This window comes from Pseudorca crassidens, chromosome 15 (assembly GCF_039906515.1).
Source record: "Pseudorca crassidens isolate mPseCra1 chromosome 15, mPseCra1.hap1, whole genome shotgun sequence".
Taxonomy (NCBI): Eukaryota; Metazoa; Chordata; class Mammalia; order Artiodactyla; family Delphinidae; genus Pseudorca; species Pseudorca crassidens.
In genome coordinates this window covers 70,675,776-70,693,286 of record NC_090310.1, presented here as the reverse complement: position 1 = coordinate 70,693,286, position 17,511 = coordinate 70,675,776, and the positions used below count along the sequence as shown (strand labels likewise).

At 43.0% G+C, this 17,511-nt stretch overlaps 1 protein-coding gene across 14 annotated transcripts in view; it reads left to right on the top strand.

Annotated features, from left to right (window-relative positions):
• The window catches only part of ZHX3 (zinc fingers and homeoboxes 3), a 145,999-nt gene that overhangs the window by 93,319 nt on the left and 35,169 nt on the right, over positions 1 to 17,511 (top strand). The window contains exon 1 of one of the 14 annotated variants that reach the window (XR_010935317.1): positions 14,653 to 14,828. The exons of the other annotated variants lie outside the window; for them this stretch is intronic. The gene's annotated coding sequence lies outside the window, so the exon portion shown is untranslated. Of the gene's footprint in view, positions 1 to 14,652; positions 14,829 to 17,511 lie in introns of those variants that run through there. 14 annotated transcript variants of the gene reach the window in all.

Genomic DNA, 17,511 nt, shown 5'->3' with positions numbered 1-17,511 from the left:
AGCTAGCTATTTTACATTTGGTAGTGTATATATGTCCATACCACTCTCTCACTTTCTCCCAGCTTCCCCTTCCCCTTCCCTGTGTCCTCAAGTCCATTATCTACGTCTGCGTCTTTATTCCTGTCCTGCCCCTAGGTTCTTCAGAACGCAGCAGTTATCTTTAATAGACTACTTTAATTGAAGAGAAGTTTTAAAACATAATGTTGTTTTCTGATTATAAAAGCCATTCATTCTATGGTAGAAATCTGAAAAATATAAGAAAGCATAATGAAGATAATTGAGATTCTTGCGGGTGGTACCCTAACATGCATTCTTTTGAGGCATTTATTTATAAATTGTTTACATACAGTGTGAAGTCATGCTATATATACATTTTGCGTCTTGTTTTGAAAATATTTACTTATTTAATTATCACGTCTTATAAAATGTAATATTCTAAACATTTTCCTATATCATGAAAATTATTCATAAGCACAATTTAAAAGAGCTATTGATATTCCATCTACTATATGGACAGCACTCGGTTTTCAGCCTACTTATCTCATTGAATTTGAAGTGAGTTTCGTGTGAACAGCATATAGTTATCCATTCTGACAGTTTCTACTTTTTAATTGGTGTATTTAGACCATTTACATTTAAGGTATTTATTTATATATTAAGATTTTAATCTGCCATTTTATTATTTGTTTTGCTTCCGGTTTCTCTTTTCTTGCCTTTCTCTGGGTGACTTGAACATTTTAAAGGATTTTATCTTACTTGTAATGTTTTTGAGTGTATCTCTTTGTATCATTTTCTTAGTGGTTGCTCTGAGTATTACAAGATACATATTTGACTTGTAACAGTCTACTGGTATCAGCGTTTCACCACTTTGAGTGAAATGTGGAAACCTTACTTCCATCTAGGTCCCTTTAATCCCCACTTCTAAATATAATTATCTTGAGCATCAGGTGGTATTATAATTTTTGTTTCAGTCATTAAATATGATATAAAACTCATGAGGAGAAGGATAGCCTATTGTATATACTCATTTTCTTTTTCTGTTCCTTATTCCTAACTGATATGCCAAGATTTCTTCTTTTATCATTTCCTTTCTCTTTGAAGAACTTCCTTTAGCCGTTCTTTAAGGGTAGGTCTTCTAGCTACACATTCTTTTAGTTTTCCTTAGTCTGAGAATGTCTTTTCCCCTCCAGTCTTGAGGTATAGTTTCCCCAGATATAGAATTCATGGTTGACGGTTCTTTTCTTTCAGTGTTGAAAATATTGTGCTACTTCCTTCTGGCCTCTGTGGTTTCAAATGAGAAATCTGTTGTCCTTTGAATTGGTGTTCCCTTATAGACAATGGGTTGTTTTTCTCAGTTTTCAAGGGTTTTTCTTTGTCTTTAATTATCAGAAATTTAATCATCATGTGTCTTGTCATGGATTTCTTTGAACTTACCTATTTGAGGTTTGCCCAGCTTCTTGAAGCTGTAGGTTTGGGAAATTCTCAGCCATTATCTTTTTGAATACTCTTTCAGCCCCTTTCTTTTTATTCTCCTTCTGGGACTCTGATGATATGAACATTGGATCTTTTGTTACTGTCTCACAAGTTCTTGAAGCTCTGTTCATTTGTTTTCAGTCTGTCTTCTCTCTTTTGTTCACATTGGGTAAGCTCTACTGATCTGTCTTCAAGTTCATTGATTTTTATCCTCTGTCATCTCTATTATTAAGCCTATCTAGCAAGTTTTTATTTCTATTATTATGTCTTTCAGTTCTATAATTTGTATTTGGTCCTTTTTATAACTTCTGTTTCTTTGATGAGTTTTTCTAGTTTTTCATTTATTTCTAGAGAATTTGTAATTGCTTGTTGCAGCATTTTTGTGAGGGCTGCTTTAAAATTCTTTGTAAACTGATTCCAACATCAGATTCATCGTGGTATTGGTGTCGGTTGATCGTCTTTTCTCATTCAGGTTGTGAGTTTCCTGGTTCTTGGTAGGAAGGGAATTTTCCATTCTGTTCTGGACATTTTGTCTATTATGTTAGGAAACTCTGGGTCCTATTTAAACCTTTTGTTTTACCAGGAAGTCACTCTCTTTAGGTTTAGCACACAGGTTGGGATCTATTGTTGTGGGCTGTGATTCCAATGATGATTTACTTTTCAGAGGCTTTGCTGTTACTGTTTTGGTCTGCTTGGTTTATCTGGTGCAGCTGGGGCTCCCACTGGGCCCTGCTGGTGCTATCTGATGGAAGGAAGAAGTTTCCCCAGGCCATGCTGCCTGGTGCCTTCAGGTGGAAGAAAGAAGTCTCCATCCTGCTGGAATAAAGAGTACTTCCTGGGGGCCCTGCAGGGAGGGAGAGTGTTTTCCCAGATTGTTTTAATATCAGTGGGATCCTGAACTATCCTCCTTGTTGGTGCTGCCAGCTGGCCTGGTGTTGTCCGCAGAACTCCCGTTGTGTCATAGGGAAGGATAAGCCTTCCTGAGCTGCCTTATGTTGCTACACTGGGACTTGGGAAACATTTGGCTTGGGCCACCTTCTTCAGTTGGATAGGGGAGTCATAGGATGCCCTGCTGCTGTGTTGTTCCTTTAGCCCTGGGATCCCTAACTTGTTCACCTTCCTTTTCCCCCCTTTCAGACTTCTTCTTTGGTTGCCTCTTGTATTATTTCCAGAGTTTATAGTTGTACTTAGCAAGGAGGCTGGGGGAGAAATGGTTTACAGCATCTTGTCCCGGACTGTGACAGTGTTCTATTTAACCATTCATCTTTTGGTTGATTAGGTTGTTTTAAATGGTGACTACTATAGACATCGTGATGATGGGGTGTGGGGGGTGGTTCCATCGGCCTTGAAATTTGAAAGGCTTCCTTACTCCACAGACCCACAAGCCTGGGCCTGGTTGGCCTCCCAGTGCAGGCTGTTACTCATCTGTCTTCCGTTTGCTTGGCTGTGATGTCAGCTCTTCGTGTCTGCTTTAAAGGCAGGCATTTCTTGTTGTTCTTATGCTCGTTGAATAATGCAGTAGTTTGTCACACTTCTAGCATGATTAAAACAGATAAACTATGACCTTTTTAGAGCCCTTTTCTCAGCCTCTCTTTTGGTTAATTTTCTCTTTTGGCAAAGATTTTGTATTAAATTCAGCCCTGCAGATTGTATTTAATTGTGATTTAACTGGGAGATATGTAATTTTTTATGTGAATATTTCTATTTCAGGGCTGCAAAACAGTGGCCAAGTTTTTTCATAAATTAGTGTGAAAAAGTTTTTGACATTTTTCCATTTGCAAATGAGGAATTCGAGGTCATCTCAGTTCTTCCACAGTAAATGTGTCTTAAGAAAAATCAGAGTGGGAAATCCTTTTTATTGGAAGCCATGGGTCCCTTTGTATAGTTTACAATAATAGTTTTGCACAAATAATTTCAGGTTAAAATTGCATACTATTTATTCCCACCCATTTCCTTTATTGGCTGTGACACACAGGAATTACGCCCATTGCTTGACTAACCTTTCTGACCTTTTGTTACTTGGCTATAAATTGACTTGGGTCTTTTGCAAAAACACTGTCAGGGGGGAAAAATCTTTTTGTTAGAACCCAGCCAATTCCTGCTTCAGTGCAGAACAGTTTGTTCTGAAGAAATGAGCCAGTTCAGTGAACAGAAAAACATAGCCATGAACTGGCATCGCCGAAAACTGCAAACGCGATTGCCCATGATCATTGCACAGAGCAAGGGAACTTTATAAAAGAATGAAGCTATGGGGAGAAAAATACAGTTTGGAGTTCCACTGGCTTTAGGTAAATGTAATTGACTTGTTAGAGTTATAACCACATAAAAAGGGTTTCTTTTTCTGAGCTCTGGCAGTCACCACTATTTTACCATTTTCAATGGGAATTCTGTTAAACTCTCCCTCTGCCTACTCTCATAGCGGCAGGCTGCTCTGGTAGGTCGCAGCCCCTGCATTTCAGTGGCTCTTCCCACCAGCTTGGAAGCTTTTTCGGCTCAACACTGTAAATATTTCCTGAGTGCTGCTCTGTGTAAGACCAAGTCCTGGGTTCACCCCCCAAAGAAGATATTTATAGTGGTCTAGTGAATTACAAGAAAACATGAAAAATAATTACAACATGGCAGGTGCAGTAACAGACAAAGGTACGAGACACAGTCAGTACTTGACAGACTGTCACAGAAGTGGGGCCATTTAAAAACTGTCTAGGACTTTGCCAAATAGATGAGAGGAGGAGGGTGTTCTGGGCAAAAAGGGGAGTGTGTGTAAAGTTGAAGAGTGATGAGACAACATAAGGTTCCGGTACTGTAAGTAGAATTGCTTGGCTATAAAGTACAAGGAGGCAAAGGAGTGGTGGCCAGTGAAACTGGAGATGGGCAGGGACCAGATAACATGTCTCAGATGCCACATGAAGCAGTTTGGAGTTTATACTGTAGGCCGTGGAGGCTGTGTAAGAGTTTTGAAGCAGGGCGATGGGCAGAGTTGGAGTGGGAAGACTTGGGTTTGCAAGGGACCATGAGCTCAGAAAGGGTGGGTTGGGCCAGACTAAGAAGGGACCATGACACCAGGCTCAAGTGGGTGGACTTTATGCTGCAGGGAATCACTGAAGACAGTGATCTGTGTGTCTAAAGGCTAACAGGGGGAAGGGGCAAGTGTATATACAGGCGGTGTAGGTCACTGAAGTCACCACAGCTGTTTGCAGGTGAGAGGAGAAGGTCAGTACTCAGAAACCGTGCAGAGGGGCCACCTTGGTGATGGGACAGTGCAGGGAGTGAGGAGGCAGGAAGCCTGAGACTTCTGCCTGACTGTCAACATGCCTGTCCAGGATGCTTTCCCATAGACTGTCTTGTTTATTTTTTGAAGTGAACTTTACCCTATATACACTGATACCGTTCCCATTTTATAAAAGAAAACTGAGGTTTGGGAGGTTAAATACATCACCCAAGACCCAAGTGACCTGCACTAGGAAGTTGCTGAGTCAGGGCTGGGCCTCAGGTTTATCTGACTCCCACTATAGTGACAGGCCACCTTGGAATAGAACCTGCTAGAACTGAGCTGCCCACTGTCAGCAAGTCTCACAGTGTCTACATACTCACTATAGGAGCTATGCTTATAAATAATAGCTCTGCTAATACTTAGATATTAGTATTAATGTTAATAAAATTAACATTTTAAAAGCCTATTTTTCTTCTTAACCTGTCATCTTATGAAAACATCAGGTTCATGATTTTATTTCTTAAAAATGCATCATTTTGGAAGAATTGATCTGGAGGAAGTCCCAACCAAATTGGTAAAAAGTTAAAGGACTGTTTATACTTAAAGGAAATGTCATGTTTTAATGTTCAAGTGAGTATGTGTTATAACAGTTTGTATTAGAATAATGAACTATGGCTTTCAGTAATTAGAGAACCTTTTAGGACTAACATGAAGTTAATGTGGTGATTTTTAGTAAATATATGTTTTTAAAGGTCTCAGAAAACATTTTTCAGGTAAATCTACTACAGCTAAAGAAGGGGTTAACTAAGTAGAACTTATCTTCAATTAAGTCCCAGGATAAATGAATGATTCTATGAAATATTCATTCTATAGTCATGCGGTCATGGATTCCAGGGTAAGGGCTTACGAGGAAGGTGAGAAAGAATCAGAAACAAACCTGGCCCACTCTGTATCAAACACTTATTCTTGGGGCCTTCCCTGGCGGTCCAGTGGTTAGGACCCCATGCTTCCACTGCCAAGGGCCCGGGTTCAGTCCCTGGTTGGGAAGTTCAGATCCCACAAGCCGTGCAGCCAGAAAAAAAGGTGTTGGGGGGGACATATTCTTGGTTAATGGATCAGCCCCTGTTTAGTTACCAAAGGGTAACTGTCCCATCCGGGATTGGAGCCTCGAAAAGGGAAACACTGTCCCATCTGGGATTGGAGCCTTGAGGTTCCAGCATCAAAGGCTGTAATTATGGGATGTTGCAAGCTGTCTCTTTGCCATCTCATTTTCACCCTTCCTTTGCTTCTTGAAGTGGAACCAGAAATACTGTTTTTGAGGGAGAAAAATGCTGGGAATGTGGGAAAAGTGTCTAAACCTTACACCAAGTCTGTCTTATTATTTTGTGGCATCACTAGTCAAAGAAAATTTGCTGGATTCTTAAGAAAACATGAGTATCTCCTGTGAGTGAGCTGTGGAACTGTAGCAAGCTCCTCTGCCAAAACAGAGATTATATATAGCACAGGGGAGGCAAGAGCCCCGCTCTCCTCCCGGGCCTGAGCAGAGCAGGAGAAGCACTTATGTAACGGGTGTGCTCATTGCATCTGCCCTCAGCTCACACAGCTGGGCCTCACGGCTCTTTGTTTGCCTCCGCATTAACTCTTGCGTGCTTCCTTCGCGGATGCAGGCCCATGCCCGGCACGTAAGGAGATGCTGGACATGCAGAACCCAAAACACAGCCCCTGACAGCCTCAGTCCAGTGGAGCAGGCAGGCAGGCAAGCAAGGGGAGCAAGAGGCTGTGGGCCCTGGAGCCGAGGGGAGGAGGCACAGCAGAGGGGGGAGGGGGACTCGCCAACCATGCCTGGGGCCCCTGGTCATTTGGGGAGGCCCCTCCGGCCGGGAACAAAGAGAAATTCCTCGCCTCCCTACACCTTACTTTCCTCTGCTCTAAAAAGATTGTAATGCCCACACTGCACATAGGTATTGAATGATGCTGTGAAACCCGAACGTGTAACTCATGCAGTGGGCCTTGCCCAGAACTGGCACTCAGTGGACATTTTGTAAATATTAATTTCTCTGCCTCTTTCCTTTCCTCAAACCCCCAGACCCAGTTCTACTTTGTTGTTACCTCGCTGAGAAACATGGTCCCCTTTGTGAACTCTGTCAGTATATCTCTCTTGAAGCTCGAAATTCTTTCATCTTCACCCCCTTTCTCCTTTTTGCTTCCTGTCTCCCAGGATAAGTATCCCAATTCCTTTCCGCTTTTCCTGGGCGACTGTGGTCCAAGGGTGAGAGGTGCGGGAGTCGGGGATGGCTTCTGGGGGGAAGGACGGTGTTGCCGTCACAGGCAAATCGCAGCTCCCTCATCCTCCTAGTCGAGGTCCCCTTAAAGCTCCCAAATAGGTTTGGGAGTTCCAGGCTCCTGTAGCATTCCCCGTGTCATCCTCTCTTGCTTCCGTTCACTGAAAGGAGAAAAGAGAGTATGTGAGTAAGGGTGCCCTTTGCAAGTTGCCTAGTCTAGAACCCTTTCTCTCCTGCAAATGTTCTCCTCCCAGCCAGGGTCCTGCTGGGCACCCTTCAAAGGGATCTCATCCTGGGATCATGTTTGGCCCCATTTGTCCTAATGTCGTCAGAGTCCGTACCTGAAGGGCTTAACGAGAGGACACTCAGGGCACGCATCTGTTCCCTTCCCTGCCAGGTTCGTGGCCTCCCCTTCTTTCTCTGCTCCTCCCCAGACCCCCTGCCAGCCAGCCCCCAGTTGCTGACACATCACTGTCTAAGGCAGTGGTTCTCAACAGGGGATGTTTGGCAATGTCGGGAGACTTTTTTGATTGTCACAACAAGGGACAAGATGGGAGGTGCCACAGGCGCCTAGTGGATAAAGGTCAGGGATGTTGCTAAGTATCCTACAGTGCAGCCCCCAGAACAAAGAATTATCTGATCTAAAATGTTAGTACCAAGGTTGAGAAGCCCTGCTGTAAGGGGTTTCCCACACGAGTCCCTTTCTTTGTGCTCTCCTCTCCATGTCTGCGCTTTTAGGGGCTTTTGTTAACCCCCAGAGCTCCTCCTGCCCAGTGGGTGGCCTCACCTCTCTGAGGTCTTTCCATCCCAACTTCAGTCAGAGCTGATTCTCACCCCAGAGTTTCCACACGGCTTGTGTCCATTCACTGCAACACTTACCGCCCTTGGCCTTCTAATAGCCCCCTTCAACATGATTTATTCTTTCTCCTTTGAAAGCAAAGTGAGAGCTTGGCTGTAATGAGGATGACCATCCAAACCCCAGTTTATATAATAATAATATCCCAAGGCCGCAAACCTTGTATAACATGGAATGAACACTGGACTTGGCATCAGGAGATTCAGTCTGGTCCCCAACTATAACACTCCAGCTCTGTGACCATAGACATAACTATTTCCCTGAGCCCTGGCGTCCACACAAGTAAGGTAGAGATAATGTCCATTTCGTAGGATTGTTTGCAGCTATGAGGAAGGAGATGTTTGCTCAGAACCTGGTACACAGTCATCAGTCCAATGTAGGTTGAAACTGGAAATGATTCCAGGGTCCCAGATGTGACCCTGAAAACAGAATTGTTTCCCATTGCCTTGATAGCAGCAGTCCTGGTTCCAGATCACATCTCAGTGTTGCTCCTTACATGAGAATGAGTAGGAGCCGTAGTACCAGCACATCCTATTCACTGAAGAAGTACTAGAGTATTGATACTTTCCCCTAATCCCATGGAAGCAGAAATCCCATATGCTTCTGACTCCCTGCTGTTTTAGAAGGAGATATTTCTCCCTCACTTGGAACATCGGAGCCCTGGAACCATAGCCTGGAGGTTGGGAGGTCTGCCCTGCCCTGAGGTAACCAGAAGTCGGCTGGCTGCCTGGTAAAGGGGCTGCTGAGGCGTGAGAGGGACACTGCCTCCATTCACTCCCACCACTTTCTGGTACACGGAGACCAGCACCGAGGAAGTAGTATCACATTTTGTTCAGACATTATGTTACATTTACTTTTTGCCACAGTGCCAAGAGGTTAGAGCTAGGGCTAGGGTTATACAAATCATCAGCAGTGGAAATAACATCTAGTATTTGCCTAAAGAGTTTCAAACTTAATTCCTCAATATGTGGTCGTATCTCTAGAACAGAGAGGAAATCTTTGCACATCAAGGAAGAACTGATTCCATCCTTGGAGATAGCTATGAAACATCCTAAGGCCTGCACAAATGTTGCTGGCCTTCCATTTTTATAAATGATTAAGAGTGAAGAAATATTACAGGAGGTGGCCATGGGTGCGAGGCCAGGGGACAGATGGTGTATTGGCACTTGGGCATCGGCTCACATGAGTGACAGCAGCATGTGATGGCTCATCCTCATCCTCACACCATGTGCCTTCTTTGGCTTCCCCAGAATCCGGAGGCACTCAGCCCTGCGTCCCAGCACTGAGCTCTTCACTCTAACGTACTGTCTTGTACTGTTCACTCTTACGGGATGTTTGTGCTGTGGGTTAAGAGTGTAGTTTTGCAATGAGGAGGACCTAGGTGTGAATCCCAGCTGTTGCCTGCTGCTTGTGTGAGCTGAGTCAAGTTGCTTAGCCATTTAACTTTGGTTTCCTAATTTGGAAAATCCATTGATGATACTTAGCTCATAGGATCACTGTGAGGATAAAATTAAATGAGGAAATAAATGTAAAGCAGTTAGCACAGTGCCTGACACATAGTAATGTTACTCAGCTGGTGGTTGTACTCCTTGAGGGCAGAGATGTGACCTTTAATCCTCCCATTTCCACCCTGTTAGCACAGAGCTGAGCACCTAGTAGCCCTCAAATATTTTATTTAAAGTAAGTGACAGGTACACACATGTACATACAAACACACTCTCAGAGGATAACCTGATAATGACAATAACTTGAAAAACTCTAGGGGTCAGGTTTTTAAAGTGTTGTAGCTAATTTTTAGAAATTTGATATATAAGAAGGCGTCTAAGACAAGTCAATCTCTATTTGCAGTAAGTTAGATCATTTGAAGAGAAGCATCTGGACCGTTTCATCTCAGCCCTCTGCTGAAATAACTTCAGTTGGTTTTGATTTACTGTCATGTCCTCTGCCTTCTGGAGGATCAGTGTAAGAATGGCCTGTTCGAGTGGGTTTCACTGCATCTTTCCAAACAGACTGCTCTCCTCACCTTTACCTATTTTCCCCTACGTAGAGTTCCGAGACATACGTTTCTTGAGTTTACCTTCCAAGGGAGTTTGTCTCTGTATAGGAATAAACGTTCATCTTTGTTAAATGATAAAGTATCACTCAAAATGCACTTTTAGGACTTCCCCCGCAGTCCAGTGGTTAAGACTCCGCGCTTCCAGCTCAAGGGACGCGGGTTCGATCTCTGGTTAGGGAACTAAGATCCCACCTGCCATGCGCCAAAAAACAAAAAACAGAAACAAACAAACACAAAATGCACTTTCACGTTTGCCCTCGATACTGGGTATCTGAGTCAAATTCAGTACCAGATGATGTGTGAAGGACTTTATAATGGTCCCCATTCCTCCCCCATGTCTTCTACCTCCCCACTTCCTCCCATAGCAAACAATGTTTTTGTCTTCTGGTAGAGAGGGATTGGTCCCGCCTCAGCTCCGGGGGTGGCCCTTGAGTGTTTAAGCCCAATCAGGTAACCCTTCGCATGTCACCACAGTGATTAACCCAGTGGCAGTCAGTCAGTGTTCTTTTTTTCTTGTGGGATCTCAGTTCTCCGACCAGGGATTGAATCTGGGCCACGGCAGTGAAAGCCTGGAATCCTAACCACTAGGCTACCAGGGAACTCCCACCTTCTCTGTTCTACCACTGATTCTTGATCGGTAATTCTCAGGCTTTTTTTGTTTTTTTTTAAAGCAATCCACAGCAGTTTTTTTCCATAGAACCAAAATTATGACACCTCTTCCAGTCATGCACACCTAGAGAATTTGCTGCAAGGAAAGCATTACAGTGATCATAATTGCAACTCTGTCATGGAAGAGAGGCTGCTGTTGGCCCCGCCTAGGTACAAGCAAGCTACTGAAAGTCTTCCTTTCTTTCCTACTGAAGTAAGTGTGGCTGGATACAGGGGAAAGAGACTTGTCATAAGCACAACCTTGAATTGCCTCCTAGTTTGTTCAAAACAAAACTTACCAACTCTGGCTCTTCCACGCCAGCCGTGACAGAGGCTTGCTGAGCGCCTAGTAGTTCTAGGATGCCAGAGGGAAGGCCAGGCCGAGGCTGGCAGCTGGCCGTGGAGCCCTTATTCTAAGATGGTGCCGCTGCTTTCTTGTGACACTGGAGCCAGAGGCAAAAGGGGCTTGGCTGCCAGTAACCCAAAGGGCTATATTCAGGCAGTGACCTATTTTTACACTGTAATCGGGTTGGGTTTCTCTTTTTCCCTTGTGAGGAGGTAATCTCACATTCTTCCGGGTGTGTGGGAAGCCACTTCCCTGTCACCTCTTTGGTTTAGTGGGTTTTCCATGTGACATAGGTCACTCTCTTTTTAAAATATTTATTTGGTTGCGCTGGGTCTTAGTTGCGGCTCCAGGGCTCCTTAGTTGTGGCATGTGAACTCTTAGTTGCGGCAAGCATGTGGGATCTAGTTCCCTGACCAGGGATTGAACCCAGGCCCCCTGCATTGGGAGCGTGGAGTCTTATCCACTGTGCCACCAGGGAAGTCCCGACATAGGTCACTCTTAACTGGGGACACAGATATGTGCTCCTTTTCCTCAGTTGGAAGGTCAGGGTTGATTTGTGAGGATAGAATGAAAGAATAGGAAAGCCTGAACCAGGTGAGGATGGATAGCTTACGAGGAAGAACAAAACAAGGTGAACTGCATAGGGGAAGGTGTTGGGGTAATAGGTCCAGGCTCTGCCCTTTTAAACCCTATCACGCGTAAGAACTGATGACTTGGTGTACTCATCCAGTTTGTTTGAGCTCCACATGTGTGGAGTGATCGAGGCATAGTGATAAAAAGATGACTGCTCTTGTCTCAGCCCATGGCCTCATGGGGGAGGAAGCTTGTACGCACAGTCACAGTGCGTTGTCGCCAGTGCTGTAAGGGAGAGAGCCGCCAAGCAAGGATGGGACTCGCTGGGACGGAGGGGGGCCGAGGAGGGTGTCAGGGGAATTCCTGTTGGAGCTTTCCAGCCAGACGCCTTGCCTCGCAGAACTCGCCACTCCAGCCCGTTCACACCTTCATCAGACCAGTACCTGGTCTGCATCATTTTTGTTTGTTTGTTGCCACTTAGGCATGCGCTTTGTATAGTGTACAGAGGTCAGGTTGTTCGGGTGCATTTCTCCTGCCTCCTCAAGGAGACCCTGGGACAGGAGGCGTAGTGTGTTACATGGCTCCGTTCTCCCAGTGGTGACATGCCTGGGGACCATTAGATCTTTACACCTAGAGTGATACCTGCTCCTGCCTCCTCTGCCTGGGCAATGCCTCTCACCCTTTGAGACCTGCTCCCACAGGATGTCAGTTCTGCTCTCATGTCCTGAGGAACTCCCAGATAGTACTTCTCTGGTGTTTCCATTCCCTTTTTTCTTTGCTCTGTTAGCACTTAGAGCTTTGAGCTACAACGATTTACACCTGTATTTATCCATCTCCCCCACTGGACTGTGGCTCTTGGACACAGGGCCTGTGATTTATTCATCGAGGACACACCAGCTGCTTTAGCAGTAGTGATCGAGGACACACACCAGCTGCTTTAGCAGTAGTGAGTCACATGAATGAAGTGTACGTGTCATGTAATGAGGTTCCACCCAGCACCAAGATGACTAAAGACACGGGGAGGACCTCAAAACATCCCTGACTGATTCTCAAACCTTTTGAGCTTAGAAAGCTCTGGAGCATATAGCCTAGGAAGATGTAAAAAGTGGCCTGTTGGCATTCAGGAGACAAAGAGGGATTGGAAAGGAAGGGCCGTGTACACCATGGCAGAGCAGAGGGACACGTTAGAGGAGCACCCCATTCGGGTGTTCCCTAACTCTGTATATAACGTACTCCTGAACGGCGTACAGCGTGAGATGTTCGTGTGCCAGTTGATGTATCAGAGTCTGCGTTCAACATTCTAATGTGATTGGGATGCAGCCATGTTCAGTGTTCACAGAAGTGAGGTTGCCTGTGTAAGAGCCTTCCTGGTACCAAAGGGGAAGTGCAGAGGAGGTGCTTGATACAGATGGATGTAGGGATTAAATGAACATTAGGACCAGTCTGGTGTAAGTTTCTCTGGACTCTATCATGATTTGTACCCTGTATTTTGAGAAATACATATGTCAAGAATCTTCCTTGATTGGAGGACAGTTATGTACACCAGAGGGTGCTGTGTTTCAATGTTCGTATCTTTATTTCTTTTCTATTCCTATGGTTGTGCATTACGTGATTCGTTTGATGATTAGCCAGTTGAGGATTTGCCCTCAACAAAGGATTGTTGAAGGCCTGAACAAGCTCTACCCACTTGCTGCTTTCTTAGCATAATAAAGACTGTAGCACACACTCCCTGGGTCTGCTTTGCTGTAAGCTAGTTCTTAGCCATTAAGTTCTTTCTTTAAAACTAGACAGCTTTTCTTATGCTTCAGCTTAAGTCCATTTTCAGTATTCTTTCTTCGGTGGAAATGGAGACCATCTGGTCACCATCATCTGTGTAGTAACAATGATTGAAGATGGTTATTAAGTCACCCTTTGGCCTTTTCTCTTGTCTGGGCAAAACTGTCTCTGTTCCTGTGGCCATTCCCCATAAATCTCATTTTCCAACCCTTTAATCATCTTGGTGGCTTTCTTTGGAAACTACATCAAAGGCTCAGTTTCAGGGCCTCTATTCTGGTGGGGTCTGGGCTGTCAGCTAATGGATATGGAATGTGGTTTTAACCATTCAGTTTCCATAGCTAGTCCCCCCCATTTCCAAGCCAATCAGAATCCACTCACCATTAGGGACTGGTTTACCATCTCTCAATTGTGACACGCTTTGTAAATGTTATTACGGTGTTGATTTGACTTAAAAAACAAATGTTAGCTTGTGAATAGTTTTAACTGTTGGTTGATATATTTTTGCAGCCTGGTTTGTTGCATTTAAGATACTTTTCTGAGCTGTCTGATGTCTAAGTGGATATCTTGTCTCTTATTGGAGGATAATCTGAATTTTGTAGTGTTTTCTTCATTTAGTCATTCAACATCTGTGAATGCCTACTGAGTGTCAGGCTCTGTGCTAGGGATCGAGGACCCAAAGATGAACAAAACATGGTCCCTAACTTCAAGGAGCTCAAATCTAAAGGGAAAGTCAGGCACATAAAAATTTACAGTATGGGAATTCCCTGGCGGTCCAGTGGTTAGGACTCTGTGCTTTCACTGCCGAGGGCCCAGGTTCAATCCCTGATTGGGGAACTAAGATCCCACAAGCCATGCGGCACAGCCAAAAAACAAAAAAATTTTACAGTATAAAGTGCAAAGTGCTGTAAAAGGTGACTTAGGTGCAGTGGAAGTTTAGAAAGGCTTCACTGAACATGTCATATTTGAACGGGGTCTGAATATGAATTAGTCTTCAGGGAAAAGGAAGGTAAAGTCTAGTGAGGAGACTCTAGTACATGTGAAGGCGACGAGGCTGGCATGTCATGGGGCAGGGAACTCGGGGTGGCCAGCCATGACCTGAGTGGCTGGAGAGGCAGGGAGATGCCAGCCTCTGAAAAACTGCCCGTGCCAAGCCAACAAGTATCCAACAGAAATGTAATGTGAGCTGCCTAAGTCATTTTAAAATTCTAGGAGCAACGTTTTAAAAAATAAAGGAGACATGAGCCATCAAGCCTCGAAAAGACATGGAGGAACCTTAAATGCATATTATTAGGTGAAAGAAGCCCATCCAAAAAGGCTACATGGTATATGAGTCCAACTATATGACACTCTGGAAAAAGCAAAACTGTGGAGATAGTAAAAAGATCAGTGGTTGCCAGGGGTTGGGGGGAAGGAGGGATAAATAGGTAGAGCACAGAGGATTTTTAGGGCAGTAAAACTATTCTATAGGGTCCTGTAATGGTAGATACATGTTGTTATAAATTTGTTCAGACCCATAGAATGTACAACATCAAGAGTGAACTGTGATGTAAGCTGTGGACTTTGGCTGATGATGATGTGTCCTTGTACGTTCATCAGTTGTAACAAAAGTACCGCCTGGTGGGGCTGTTGATGATGGGTGGGGCTGTGCATGTGTGGGAACTGGGGGTGTACGGGACGTCTCTATACCTGCCACAAGGTTTTTCTGTGAACCTAAAACTGCTCTTAAAAAACTATTAAAAATTAATGAACAAACAACTGGAGTTTATTTTAACAATATATTTTATTTAACCCAACTATCAAAGTATTAAAATTTCAACATGTAATGAATATAAAGGTCATTAATGAGATATTTTACATCACTTATTTTGGTACCGAGTCTTTGAGATCTAGTCTGAATTTTACACTTCCGGTGCATCTCCGTTTGCACCAGCCACATTTCAAGTACTCAGTGGGCATATGTGGCTAGTGGCTGTTGCATTGGACAGGGCAGGTCTTGAAGACTGAAGCCTGAGCTTCTCTGATTCAAAAACCTCACTTCTCAACCACACTTCTCTCCTGCTCCCTAAGCACTGTAATGATAAACACAAAAGGAAGGGAGCTTGCAGACTGTCACTGAACCCCCCGTGTCAGCTGTTGCCTGGTGGCCTGAGTTCAGAGCATCTAGAGCAGCACTGTCTAATAGAAGTATAATGCGAGCCACATGTGTGATTTAAAATGTTTTAGGAACCACATTGAAAAAGTGAAAAGAAAAGATAAAATTAATTTTAAGACTGTATTTAACCCAATATATCATAAATATTGTTTCAACATGTACCTAGTATTAAAAATTATTAACGAAGACATACAGACCATTGGAAGAGAATAGAAAGCCCAGAAATAAACCCTCAGATGAAGTCAAATGATTTTGACAAAAGTGCCAAAACCATTAAATGGGAAAAGGACAGTCTTTTCAACAAATGATGCTGGAAAAACTGGATATTCACATGTAAAAGAGTGATGTTGGACCCTTACCTTTATATCATATACAAAAATTAATTAAAAATAGATCAAAGGCCTAATTTGAAGACCTAAAACTATGAGACTCTTAGAAGGAAACATAGGGGAAAAGCTTTATGACATTGGATTTAGCAGTGCTTTCTTGGACATAATACCAAAAGCATAGGCAACAAAAGAAAAAAATAGATAAATTGTACTACATCACAATTAAAAACTTCTGTGCTTCAAAGGACACATTCAACAGAGTGGGAGCCCAGCCTGTGGAATGGAAGAAAATATTTGCAAATCGTATATTTAATAAGGGTTAATATCCAGAATATATAAAGAACTCCTGCAACTCAATGACAACAAAAGCACAACCTGATTTTTAAAATGGGCAGAGGACTTGAATAGACACTTCTTCAAAGAAGTTATACAAATGACTAACAAACACCTGAAAAGGTGTTCAACATCACTAATCATTAGGGAAATGCAAATCAAACCCACAGTAAGATACCATCTCACACCTCTTAGGATGGCCACTATCAAAAAACCCAGAAAATAACAAATATTGGCATGGATGTAGAGTAATTAGAGCTCTCGTCACTGTGGTAGAAATATAAAGTGGGGCAGCTACTATGGAAAACAATATGAAAGTTACTCAGATAGTTGAACATATAATTACCATTCAATCTAGTAAGTCTACTTCTGGGTATATACCCCCAAAATATTGAAAGCAAGGACCCAAAGAGATATTTGTACACCCATGTTCATAGCAGCATTATTTACAGTAGCCAAAAGATGGAAGCAACTCAAGTGTTCATTGAAGGATGAATGGATAAATGAAATGTGTTATATCCATACAAAGGAATATTATTCAGTCTTATAAAGGAAGGAAATTCTGACACATGCTACAACATGGATGAACCTTGAAGACGTCCTGCTAAGTGAAATAAGCCAGTCACAAAAGGACAAATACCATGTGATTCCACTTATATGAGGGACCCAGGGTAGTCAAATTCATAGAGATAGAAAGCAGAAGGGTGGTTTCCAGGGACTAAAGGGAGAGAGAATTAGGAGTTACTGTTTAGTGGGGACAGAGTTTCTGTTTTGCAAGATAAAAAGAATTCTGAAGCTGGACGGTGTTGATGATGGTTATACAACAGTGTGAACATACTTAATGCCCCTGAATTGTATACTTAAAAATGATTAAGATTTGATGTTATGTGTAACATAAATTTTGTATTATATGTAAATACGTACTTTTTTTTTACAGTATTTTACCACAATATTTTTTTTAAATCCCTCTCCTTCTAAAAAAGATGTAATTACTTCTGAGACTATAGACATTTCAGATGGAAAAAGAGAAAAAGGAGACATGAGTAAGGGACTAAGAAAAAATAAGAAACTACCAAAAAATGTAAGCATGTTGATATAAAAAGGTAATTTAAAAGGTACTAAATTGGCGTTTGTTCTGTCTCTGCTTTAAATGAAGAACTCTGTTCTACTAAAGAAAATTATTAGTGAGTTATTTTACATTCCTCTTCATACTAAATCTTCAAATCCAGTGTGTATTTTACCCTTATAGTACATCTCAGTTTGGACACACCACAACTGAAGTGCTGAATAGCCACATGCGGCTGGTGGCTGAAGTATCGAACTACATGCGTGTAGAATCTTCTGATTGGAAGTAAGAAGCCTACAGAAATTCTTGAAACCAAGGAGTGACATGAACAGATTTGTGTTTTCAGATGTTGAGCCTGGTGGCAATGTTAGAAGTAGACTGAAGGGGGAAAGAACTAAGGGCTGGGAACC